Consider the following 11,629-nt stretch of genomic DNA (forward strand, 5'->3'; position numbering starts at 1 on the left):
TGTAGGCAGAGAAAATCCTTGCACGTACTCCAGCACTTCCAGACACGTGCCCACCCAACCAGCAGAGCCTCCTTTACAATCCCTCCTCCAACAAACCCTTTCTCAGCTGGCAAATCCTGCTCTTTCTTAGCTGGGGTAAATAAGAGTAGTTCTGCTGACTGCAACAGACTTGGCCCACTTTGCACCATTTTAGGATCTGTCCTAATGCCTGAAAGGAAAGAACACTCACTTAAATGAGGGATGAGTAGGGCAGTTCACCTCTGTGCAAACACAGGCTGTAATTCTCAGCCTGTTCTCCCTCAGCTGTGGAACCACACTGGCCATTTTGTCTGTGGGACTGCAATTCTGATGCTTATTTGGATTATGCCTTAGGTAAAAACAAGTGATTCTTACACTGTGTCCCTTTGGGGGAAGCATCACCTCTGCCCTCCCATCTCCAAGCTCACTTCATCACTCTGGAGGTGGAATCTTTACAGAGAGCTCCAATCCCTCCTCCAGTGCCAACTGTTGTGTTTCCTGTCTTTAGCAGAAGCAAAGCTGTGATTCCCTCAGAGAAAACAGGATCAAAGCACAGTTGGATGGGATTGGAGTCTCCTTGCTGCTGCAGCCAATGTTGAACAGCATCAAAGTCTCTCCTGCCCCTGGTGCTGGTATTTGTCACTCAACCATGGCTTTTTCAGTGTTCTTGGACTGACCTGGGCTAGAGAGTGACTCTCTAGAGGGAGAAGAGAGGAAGGAGTTATTAATTATAGTTGTATATGAACTATTACAGTGTAAGGAGTAAGTAAATATCATCACTGTGGGTCCTTCAGCACACCAGGGGTCACTTATGGTCCTAAAAATCCTTACCTCATTCCAGGAGCACACACATTTTATGTCAGTGCCTCCACTTCTCCTTCCACTGATTCTTTGTCTCTCAGACATGAAAACAACAGAGGATAAAATTCAGCCTCAGCATCCTCTCCTAGAGCTGCTTTTACTACCAGGGCTTCTGTGTCCCAGGCCCCTCTCCCTGTCTGAAGGATGCAATCTCATCTCCTGCCTGTCAGTAATTAATCACATTTGTCACAGAAAAGCTTTGAAATGAGTCATCAACATGGGTATCTGCTCTTTCCTAAGATGAGGAGAACAACAGGTCAGCCATTAGGAAGAGGAGAAATTATTTTGCACAGATAAAGTACCAGACTACAGCAAAAAAATCCAAACCAACCAGCAAATAATTCAAACCAGCCCTTAGCCTTGTCACGAAATTTGAAGTATAAGATGAAGTCTCTGCTTCAGTTCTGTCACCTGTGAAGGAATATTGCTCTTCTGTGCAGAACACAGCAGATTAACTTCAAAATCTGAGAGACCCCAAAATAGGCTGCAAGTGGGGTGAAACTACTTCTGTGGGGTTAAGTCATAGAATCACAGAATCACAGATTGGTTTGGGCTGGAAGGGACCTTAAAGCTCATCTCATTGCACCCCCTGCCATGGGCAGGGACACCTTCCACCAGCCCAGGTTGCTCCAAGCCCCGTCCAACCTGACCTTGGGCACTTCCAGGGATGGGGCAGACACAGCTTCTCTGGGCAACCTGTGCCAGAGCCTCCCCACCCTCACAGGTAACAATTTCTTCCCAATATCCCATCCAACCCTGCCCTCTGTCAGTTTGAAGCCATTCTCCTTGTTCTGTCACTCCAGGCCCTTGGAAAGAGTCTCTCCTGTCGCTCCTTCCGGCACTGGAAGGCCACAATTAGGTCACCCCAAAGCTTCTCTTCTCCAGGCTGAACAATCCCAACTCTCTCCCCTTTCCTCCCAGCAGAGCTGCTCCATCCCTCTGATCCTCTTGGTGCCTCCTCTGGACTCTCTCCAGAGAGTCCTGTCCCTCCTGTGCTGTTCCCAGGGCTGGAGCAGCTCTGCAGGGGGGTCTCACCAGAGCAGAGGGGCAGAATAATCTCCCTGATATTCTGAAATCCTCCCTGAAATCCTGATATTCTTACTCAGAAAATTATCCCTCCTGTCGGGGCAACTACACACAAGTGATATGGAAAATAGATAACAAAAAAGGGAATAAAGGAGCTTTATGCCATCAGAACTTGGACTGAGAATGAAGCTCTGGCACGAAGCAAGTGCATACAAGAGGCAGAGACCAGCTGGTGGCAGCTCCAGGCTCCCCAGGGCTTGTGAGGAGTCTGGTGAGTTTGACATTTTAACTTGCAATATAAACTCCAGCAACATTTGCCACTACCTGAGTTCACAGGCAGTGCTGCCAACATTGGTTGGTTCAGAATATTCCCATTTTTTCACTCCAAACCCAAGCTCTATGTGTGAAGACACCATTTTCTCTTTGTTAAAGTGTTTTCTCAGAAAGAGAAACGACCACTAGTATTTGTTGTTGTGAAAGCATGAGAAGAGAATTCTCAAAAAATAATAACAGAGATAAATCAGAGTAATTCTGCATTTATTCTTCAAAAAACAATCACTGTCATGTGCTTTGTTTGTGATTTTTGAACGAATACAGGTGTCAGCAGTTCCTGATAAAGTTTGAGATCTAAGCAGCACCACCCAGCATTCCCGTACTTTCCAAGCATTAATCTGTCCTAACCCCAGCTAATTTTCAGGATTAAACACTTGCAGAGTGTTTCAAAGAATGAAAGCTGGGAAGTGTTGATTTTCTGTGTGGAGGGAACTGAAGCTCTAAGGAAGGGGAGAGAGGAAGGGAGGAAAGAAGGGAAAGAGGTCTGATGAGTTTGGAAAAATTACTTTGGTTCAATTATAAAATAAATAGAAGCAAATGATTGTTTTTAAAGTCTTGCTTATAGAATCATAGAATTAGGGAATGGTTTGGGTTGGAAGGGACCTTAAAGATCATCCAGCCCCACCCCCTGCCATGGGCAGGGACACCTTCCACCAGCCCAGGTTGCTCCAAGCCCCTTCCAACCTGGCCTTGGACACTGCCAGGGATGGGGCAGCCACAGCTTCTCTGGGCAACCTGTGCCAGGGCCTCACCACCCTCACAGGGAACAATTTATTCCTTATATCTAACCTAAATTTCCTCTCTTTCAGTTGGAACCCATTGTTCCTTGTCCTATCACCCCAGTTCCTGAAGAAAGAACATCACCATATAAGTAACTGGGTATTCCAGTGCTGACATTCCAAGCAGCCTTTCCTCCACCTGTGCACCAGCTTGAGGAATATTTGAATATTTAACAAACAGAAGAATCAGGTAATTGTGGATGCCAGGGGAAAAAAAAAAAAAAAAAAAAAGAAGAAATAAAAAATAATTCCTGATTTTTAATTTAATTGCACTGGATTTCTTCCTTGGTCTGCCTCCAGCAGTAGCACATCCAGAGCCTCCTGTTAGTATCAGGACTGATCCCTGTGAAAAACAGAACCCCCAGCGAGGGTTTCATGCCACACTCCCACAACACCAGCAGCCAGGAGCCAGGCTTCATGCAAATATTCTCTAAAGCAGGAGAACAAAGGGATTCTTTTTAATCAGAAATGTGATACACAGGCAGAACTGTTTCTGAACAACGTATTTAAAAATTTCCTATGAGGTGTTGGCAGCCTTTTGGGACTCCTCTGTTATCACGGGCCCATCACCTGGCTTTTGATGTGCTGCTTTGCAGTTTTCCCTGTAAAAGGCTCCCACCTCACATGCCCTTTGGGGTTGGCATTAGGGCAGGAGGTGGCATTTGAAATCAAACCTATAACTACAGAGTTTATCTGATTACAGCTCCCTGCTGCTTGCTGATAAATCAGAGTTTTTGCAGCACTGCCAAGACTGCTTTGATTTGTCCAAGATATTCTCTACAGTTCTTCACTTTGAGAGGGAAGAGGGTATTATTAACACAGAAAAAAACCACTTTAGAGTGGACAGGATTCATTGCCAGGCTGATAATATCATGGTTTGGATTGGAAGGGACTTAGAAGACCATCCAGTTCCACCCCCTGCCATGGGCAGGGACACCTTCCATAGCCCAGGTTGCTCCAAGCCCCGTCCAACCTGGCCTTGGACACTTCCAGGGATGGGGCAGCCACAGCTTCTCTGGGCAACCTGTGCCAGGGCCTCACAGCCCTCACAGGGAAGGATTTCTTCATAATATCCCATCTAAATCTACCCTTCTTCAGCTTAAAGCCATTCCCTCTTGTCCTGTCACTCCAGTCCCTCTCCAGCTCTCTTGGAGCCCCTTCAGGCCCTGGAAGGGGCTCTGAGCTCTCCCCAGAGTATTCTCCTCTCCAGACTGAACGCCCCCAGCTCCCTCAACCTGTCTTCATAGAGTTCATCAGAGTCTGATTTCAACATTAACTTGATAATTGTGCTTCTTTCTTGTCCAGGCTGTTCTTTGAATCCCCACGAGTAAATGGTTTTAAGTTGCACTTGTTATTCAAGCAGTCAAGCAGTTCACATTAACGATGCCATGAATACTCTGGATGCTGCCAGACCTCTTGTAGATGAAACACACAGTCTATGTAGGAGGTTAAAAATATCACCATTCATTATTTACTTCTTGCAGAACGAAACCACTGCTTTGAAGTACGATTATAAATAAAAACACCAGCAAAAGTCCCGCCTGCCCGTTCCCTCCCCTGCAGGGATACTTGCTCTTTGTCCTGTTCTGATCTCTTGTGAAGTTCTTCAGCACCCTATGAACTCTTCCAACACATCTTTAAATATATATATTTTTATTTTTTTTTTATTTTACAGTGCAAATCATCTCTTTCTGAAAAAGCATTTGCAGTCGTCCATCCCACTTTGCATCTGCACTTAGAGCTGCTTGGGCTGTGACAGGGAACAAAATTAATTTGGCTGTTTATTCCAGTATTTATAGACATTACAGAAACACACTTAGAGTTAATTCCATGTAGATGGAAAACAAGTTGCATCATCACAGCAGTGAAGCGTTCTGCCACTCCCCTTCAAAACAGAAACAAAGAAAACTTCAGATCAAGCCTAAAAGATAAACACCTTCTCGTATATCTAAAGGCAATGTTCCTTTAAGGTTGACCAAACTTATTTTCAATAAACATCTTCTCCTCACCCAAGCAGATCTAAACCCCTTTTTTTAAAGATAAGCTCGTCTTGGGGTGGCTGTGGGTTCCAGGTTTGGAGTTTCATGCTGTGCCATGGGCTCATAATTCCCTGGTGTGATGGGTGAACAAGGCGTTCAGAGATAAAGGATGATGTTTGGTCACTAAAATGCATCTTTTTAACACCCCATCCCTGGAAGTGTCCAAGGTCAGGCTGGACGGGGCTTGGAGCAACCTGGGCTAGTGGAAGGTGTCCCTGCCCATGGCAGGGGTGGGATAAGATGATTTTTAAGATCCCTTACAACCCAAACCAGTCTGTGAGTCTGTGATCTTTGCAGGTAAATTGCAACAAAGGGACGAAAATGGTTCTGCAGGGAGGGAGATCAGGACGGTTCCACCACTGGAGGCTCCAGGTAGGGGGAAATTCCCTCTCGGGACAGGCAGTACACATCCCAAAATCCACATTTTGGAGCAGCCATGCCTACCTGGAGCAGCAGGACTCAACTGAAACTGCAACTGAAAGCAGTCATGGGGCAGGAGAGGTGAGAATTTTCATTACAGCTACCAATACCTGGTACATCTTCAACAAAGACTCCCCAGCCGTCCTGTGGAATCACACAGCTCTGCAGGGGGGAAATAAAAATCAACACTTCTCCCAGAGTTAGCAATACCTCGTGCTAAATTGTGTGAAAACAAGGATGGAAACACTTTTGTTTTGATAAATGCCATGGCTTTGACTCGGAAAAAAACATCTGCAAAATGCCTCTTCTGTCATTGAAGGGAATTTCTGCCATAAGACATTAGATGCTACGTGCATTCAGAGAGGACTTGTTGACAGCCTCGTGACAAGGTATTATTTGTATGCAGAGATGTGGGAGGGGAATCACAGGATGGAGTCAGGGAGGGAAAAATGGAAAGCACAAAAATGGATCTGACAGGAGTGAGAGACAAAACTGTACCACTTTCTCACTGACTGCAGCAACAGGTTTGCCCTGATGGATCTCCCATTTCAGGCATTTGGAAACTGCATTTGGTAAGAGTGAGGGAAGAGACCAGAGAGGAAGAAAGGAAGAGGGGAAGGGTTAAAAGCCTGTCTTTGGACAAAAAGTAAAGGAGGAGATTGGAGGGACTGTTTGTTGTTTCCACCCAGTGTGTCTCATTTTCTCTCCCTTCTTCCAAAATGGCCAGTGTTTTGTCTTTAGTGGATGCCACCACGTAACACAAATAAAATGCATAAAAGACAGATTAATGCCCACCAGCTGCACTTAGTAGGGATAGTGACAGATCACAGAATCACAGAATGGTTTGGGGTGGAAGGGACATTAAGGCTCATCTCATTCCACCCCCTGCCATGGGCAGGGACACCTTCCACTAGCCCAGGTTGCTCCAAGCCCCATCCAACCTGGCCTTGGACACTTCCAGGGATGGGGTAGCCACAGTTTCTCTGGGCAACCTGTGCCAGGGCCTCCCCACCCTCACAGCCAAGAATTTCTCCCCAGTGTCCCATGTAACCCTGCCCTCTGTCAGTCTGAAGCCATTTCCCCTTGTCCTGTCACTCCAGGACCTTGGAAATAGTCTCTCCAAGCAGAGAGACCTCATCAGCCTCTTGCATACCCAAAGGTCCTGTTTTCCTTCATGTTTTCTCTACCAGAAGTGATGGTAGCTGAAGCTCACATTGCTTCAAATGTCCCTTCCACAAACAGCAGGACCCATGGATGTGCTTTGTGAGAGAACCCCTCCCAGAATGGATTGAAGTGCCATCAGGCTTCGAGCCTCTGCTTTTCTCTAAGAGGCTCTAGAACTCTTTCAACCCCAAAATTGACACAGAATGGAATTTCTTACATTCCTACAGCGTAAGTGATAAAAAAAATGAGTAATAACTTCTCCAGTCTTCTGGAAGACATAAACATTGACATATATTTCAAAGAATTCAGTGGCTCCAAGTTACCCCAGAGATGTGAGTATGCACTTGTAATGCAAGAACCATGACATTTGGAATGGGCATGAGTATGGTTTGTGGGTACATGTGTTGGTACAAGCAAAGGTCACTGGGTTTAGATAAACAAGTCCAGAGTAGGTTTTTCTTTGGGGTCAACTGATGAATTCATCTGAAAGTTCTTGTTAGTCTTGTGTTTGTTCTCAAACAAGTTCTGCTGCTTTGGAGGAGAGCTTCCCCATGGCATCCCTAATGGAATACTTGGGATTTCTACTTTCATTGCTTCCCCTGCTGCTTGTTGATTATCATGGTTGCTAAGTGAATTATAGGGTTCATAGATTCATAGGGTTGAAGGGACCTTTAAAGGTCATCCTGGATGGCCTTCAGGATGTGCCATGGGCAGGGACACCTTCCACCAGCCCAGGTTGCTCCAAACCCCATCCAGCCTGGCCTTGGACACTTCCAGGGATGGGGCAGCCACAGCTTCTCTGGGCAACCTGTGCCAGGGCCTCCCCACCCTCATTGTAAATAAATGTATCCTAAGATCAGGTTTTAATTTTACACCACAAAATACATTCATCCTCATGCAAGAAAGTTCTTAAGGGAAGTGTTTAAATCCCTCAGGTTTCACTCCCTCCACTGGGTGTAAAGAGAGAAGTTACAGGAAGTCTTATATCAATAAATAAAGTGAAATATGAACAAGTGCACTAAGCTGGTGCTGAGGGTTCATCATCAAAGCTCCTCCACGCAGAATTCTCCCCAATGAAAGGCCTGAGCTCCTTATTCCAGAGACATTTCTGCCTCAGGATCTGCGTTCTGAGACCCCTGAGTGCCAATTATAGACAAAAAAAGGCTAAGTTAAGAGAACTTTGGGGTTATGAAGTCAAGCACTTCTGGGGTTATGAAGTCACAGAGCAATAGAGTCGATGTACCCTGAGATACCTTGTTTTGCCCCAGTTGCACACGGACATTACAATAAACTAATTATTTTATCTATTCTATCTTCTTCAGTAAAACCTCTCTCTCATCAGTGGTAGAATCAGGATTTCAAAAAAACCAACTTCCTGAAGGGAAGGAGGAGGAATAATATGTGGAATGAGCACTAAAATCGAGGCGTTGATTTTTGGAGTCTTTTAAGTCTTTGGAGTTTTTCCAAAATCCTCTTCCTATGGCAAATAGTGATCTTGGAAAATTTCAGCCCAGATGATTTAATAAATCTGTTAGATCTGAATATAGACCTAATAGCAGTTGGTGTGGGGAAAACCTCTCAAACAGGCACTTCTGCCATTCCTAGGAATATCTTCAGTCTCACTCCAGCTAACATCTCCCTAAAAAAAAAAAGGCAACTCAGGAACTAGTCCATTTTTATGCTCATTTTTAACTTTTCATGACTTTTACCAGATTTAGTATAAAAGAACTCTGCAGGATGACACATGAGATTCAGGAAAAACCCAAATTCTGAGTGAAATGAAACCCAGCAAAGCCAAGCCAAGGGTCTCAAACTTCAGGATCGAGATTGAGACACTCACAAAGAATAAATAGCACAGGAAAAGGGTTCATCTGTGAATCAATTTTGTGATGTTCCTCTGGAGGTTGCCCTACTTTCTGCTGCTAACAAAGAGGAAAAAATTCAAGTTGCAGAGCTGCTCCTTACCAAGACAATCTTCTTCTGAGTCCCACAGTCAATCATCACCTTGTTTGTATTTCACTTTCAGAACCTCACAACTTCATGTGCCAACTGAAAAATAACTACCATCATCTATAATTGATAGGAAAGCATAAAATAAAGGAGACTGTGGTCTAGATAGCAAGACACTTGTCCTAGGTCTAGTTCTGGGCTGCATAAATAGCTTTATTTATTTCAGAATGTTACCAAGATCTAATTGGAGGGGATCCAGCCAATGTCTTCACTCAAAGTTCCACAACACTGCGGAACACAAGACATTTCCTAACCAAATCTAGGTAATATTTTGAAGCAAAAGCAGGATTCTCTGGGTGTGTGACTAAAATATACACTGCCTCTCCTCATTTCAGCTTTCAAAACTCTCTTTCCCAGGATACTGAAACCGTGGGAGACCATCTGTCACGAGCCAACACTTGGTAACTTCCCGGGCATCGCCCAGCTGTAACTGGCATTTCTAGCACTGCTATGAGAGTTTGTGGGTTTTCTCTCATCTGATGAGGATCTCTCAGTTCAGCCAGATTATTTTGGCTGAAACCTGCCTTTAACACACGTGGCCACTCTTCTCAGTTTCACTGTCTGGCATTTGGTTGGTTGGGTTTTCCTACATGAAATATCCAGCTCCCACAAATGGTCCCAGTGTGTCGGGAGATATTAGTTGTGAGGCATAAATAGGTTTAAAGCAGAAGGAGTCACACAGAGCTATAACACTGTGGGATTTGGTATGTTGTTTGCTTGGCTTTACGAGCATGAGAGGCTGGATTTGCTGAAGCCTCGGGCCACAAGCTCTGTATTTACACCTAGAGATGTTTTCTGCTGCAATAGATTTAATTTTCTCAGTGATTTCCCAAGTAGCTGGTACAGTGTTGAGTTCTGGCTTCAGTACGAGAAAAATATTGTTACCACACTGATGTTTTGGTTGTTGGTAAAGGATTTTTATCCTAAATGTAGGGCTTTTTTAGTTTCCCATGCTCTGTCAGGTGCACCAGAAGATCAGGAGGCTACAACCATCAGCAGAACTATCTCATTCCAACCCCCCTGCCATGGGCAGGGACACTTTCCACTGGCCCAGGCTGCTCCAAACCCCATCCAACCTGGCCTTGGACACTTCCAGGGATGGGGCAGCCACAGCTTCTCTGGGCAACCTGTGCCAGGGCCTCCCCACCCTCACAGGGAAGAATTTACTCCGTACATTTAACATAAATTTCCCCTCTCTCAGTGTGAAGCCATTCCCCCTTGTCCCATGACTCCAGTTCCTGATGAACAGCCCCTCTCCAGCTTCCCTGGAGCCCCTTCAGATCCTGGAAGGTGCTGTGAGGTCTCCCCACCACCTTCTCCTCTCCAGGCTGGACACCCCCAGCTCTCCCAACCTGTCTCCATAGGGGAGGTGCTCCAGGCCTCTTATCAACTTCGTGGCCTCCTCTGGACTCACTCCAACAGTTCCACTTCCCTTTAATGTTGGGAGCACCAGACCTGGCCACAGCACTCGAGGTGGGGTCTCACCTGAGCAGAGCAGAGGAGCAGAATCACCTCCTTCAACCTACTGGTCACAATCCTTTTGGTGCAGCCCAGGATACAGTTGGCTTTCTGGGCTGCAAATCAAATATAGTGGGATGAAATCCACACACGCAGAAACATCCAGGTTTTTTTCCCCACTGGAAGAATTAAAAAGCCTTGACAAGGCTTCATTATTCTGAAATTTTAATAAGGAGTAAAAGAGCAGTATCAGAGGGAGCAGCAGGAAGTCTCTGTCTTTTCCACTGTCTCTTATGGTAATTTTTTCCATGTAAATCAAAGATCTTAAAGGTTCAGCAAAAGCACATGCAAGGATTACAAAGGAGTATGTAACAACCTGGACACTTCATTTCCCAGACACATGCCACAGGGAAATCTTAGTTCCTAGAATGAGGAATGAATGGTATGGGACACTCCCAACTACTTTGTAGCACAATTTAACTGATAACATTGGAGCCAATACAGAATCTTTATACAGAGCCACCTTTAACAAAGTGTTAAAATTGCACTTGTAAGGGCAACTGCAGCCAAGGACATCCACAGCCTTCCCAGATTTCTGGGGAAGTGCAGGTCCTGGACACAGCTGAATGTCAGCCTGTCTCCAAACCACATAAAATATGGCTTTTTGTACCGAGATTTGTTACAAGCCAGTGACCAATTGTACCTCACATCTGATGGGGGCAGGAGACGATCCAGCAACCTGCAAGATATCATTGTTCCTACATTAATTAACCATTGTTCAGAGCCGCTCACTAATTGCTCTTCCTGTGCAAACACTGGCAGCTCAAGGTTTTAAACGCTGCATGGGGAGTGCTGAGCACAAAATCCTGCTCTTGGGAACGGGGAGTGACACAGGCAGGTCCCTGTGTGCTGCTCTGAGAACCTCGTTGTGTGGAGATGGAGCAAAAATGCCTTAAAGGGACGAGCTGATGGATATTCCGGGTCCATTCAGAGCAAAAAAAGAAAAAGCCACAAGCACACAGGGGCTTCAGTTTCCTTGTATTTGAGTAAAGACTCTTTGTAAAGGGAAATAGGTTAAGGGGTGGCAGGGCTGAGGAGCTGTGGGGACACGGGGTGAGGGGCTGGGCTGCTGTGGAGATGTAGGGTGAAAGGCTGGAGTGCCATGGGGCCGTGGGGTGAGGGATTGGGGTGCAATGGGGCCGTGGGATGAGGGGCTGGGTTGCCATGGGGTTGCAGGGTGAGGGGCTGGGGTGCCATGGGGCTGTGGGATGAAGGGTTGGGGTGCCATGAGGCAATAGGGCACTGTGGGGCTGTAGGTGAGGATCTGGAATGCAATGGGGCTGTGGTATGAGGGGCTGGGTTGCCATGGGGTTGCAGGGTAAGGGGTTGGGGTTTCACAGGGCAATAAGGTGAGGAGCTGGGGTGCTATGGAGCTATGGGATGAGGGGCTGGGCTGCCATGGGGCAATAGAGTGAGGGACTGGGGTGCCATGGGGCTGTGGGATGAGGTGCTGGGTTGCCA

The 11,629-nt window shown here is 46.0% G+C and overlaps 1 long non-coding RNA gene across 1 annotated transcript; it reads right to left on the reverse strand.

Annotated features, from left to right (window-relative positions):
- Positions 1-4,229: 4,229 nt before the first annotated feature.
- Positions 4,230-7,840, reverse strand: LOC113957012. The gene is made up of 3 exons (XR_003531049.1): positions 7,660-7,840; positions 5,501-5,638; positions 4,230-4,767 (listed from the first exon to the last, which is right to left on the reverse strand). It is a non-coding gene; the product is annotated as an uncharacterized LOC113957012 (long non-coding RNA).
- Between the last annotated feature and the right edge of the window lie 3,789 nt (positions 7,841-11,629).

The sequence above is a fragment of the Corapipo altera genome, unplaced genomic scaffold (genome assembly GCF_003945725.1).
Source record: "Corapipo altera isolate COAL_440 unplaced genomic scaffold, ASM394572v1 122, whole genome shotgun sequence".
Classification (NCBI taxonomy): domain Eukaryota; kingdom Metazoa; phylum Chordata; class Aves; order Passeriformes; family Pipridae; genus Corapipo; species Corapipo altera.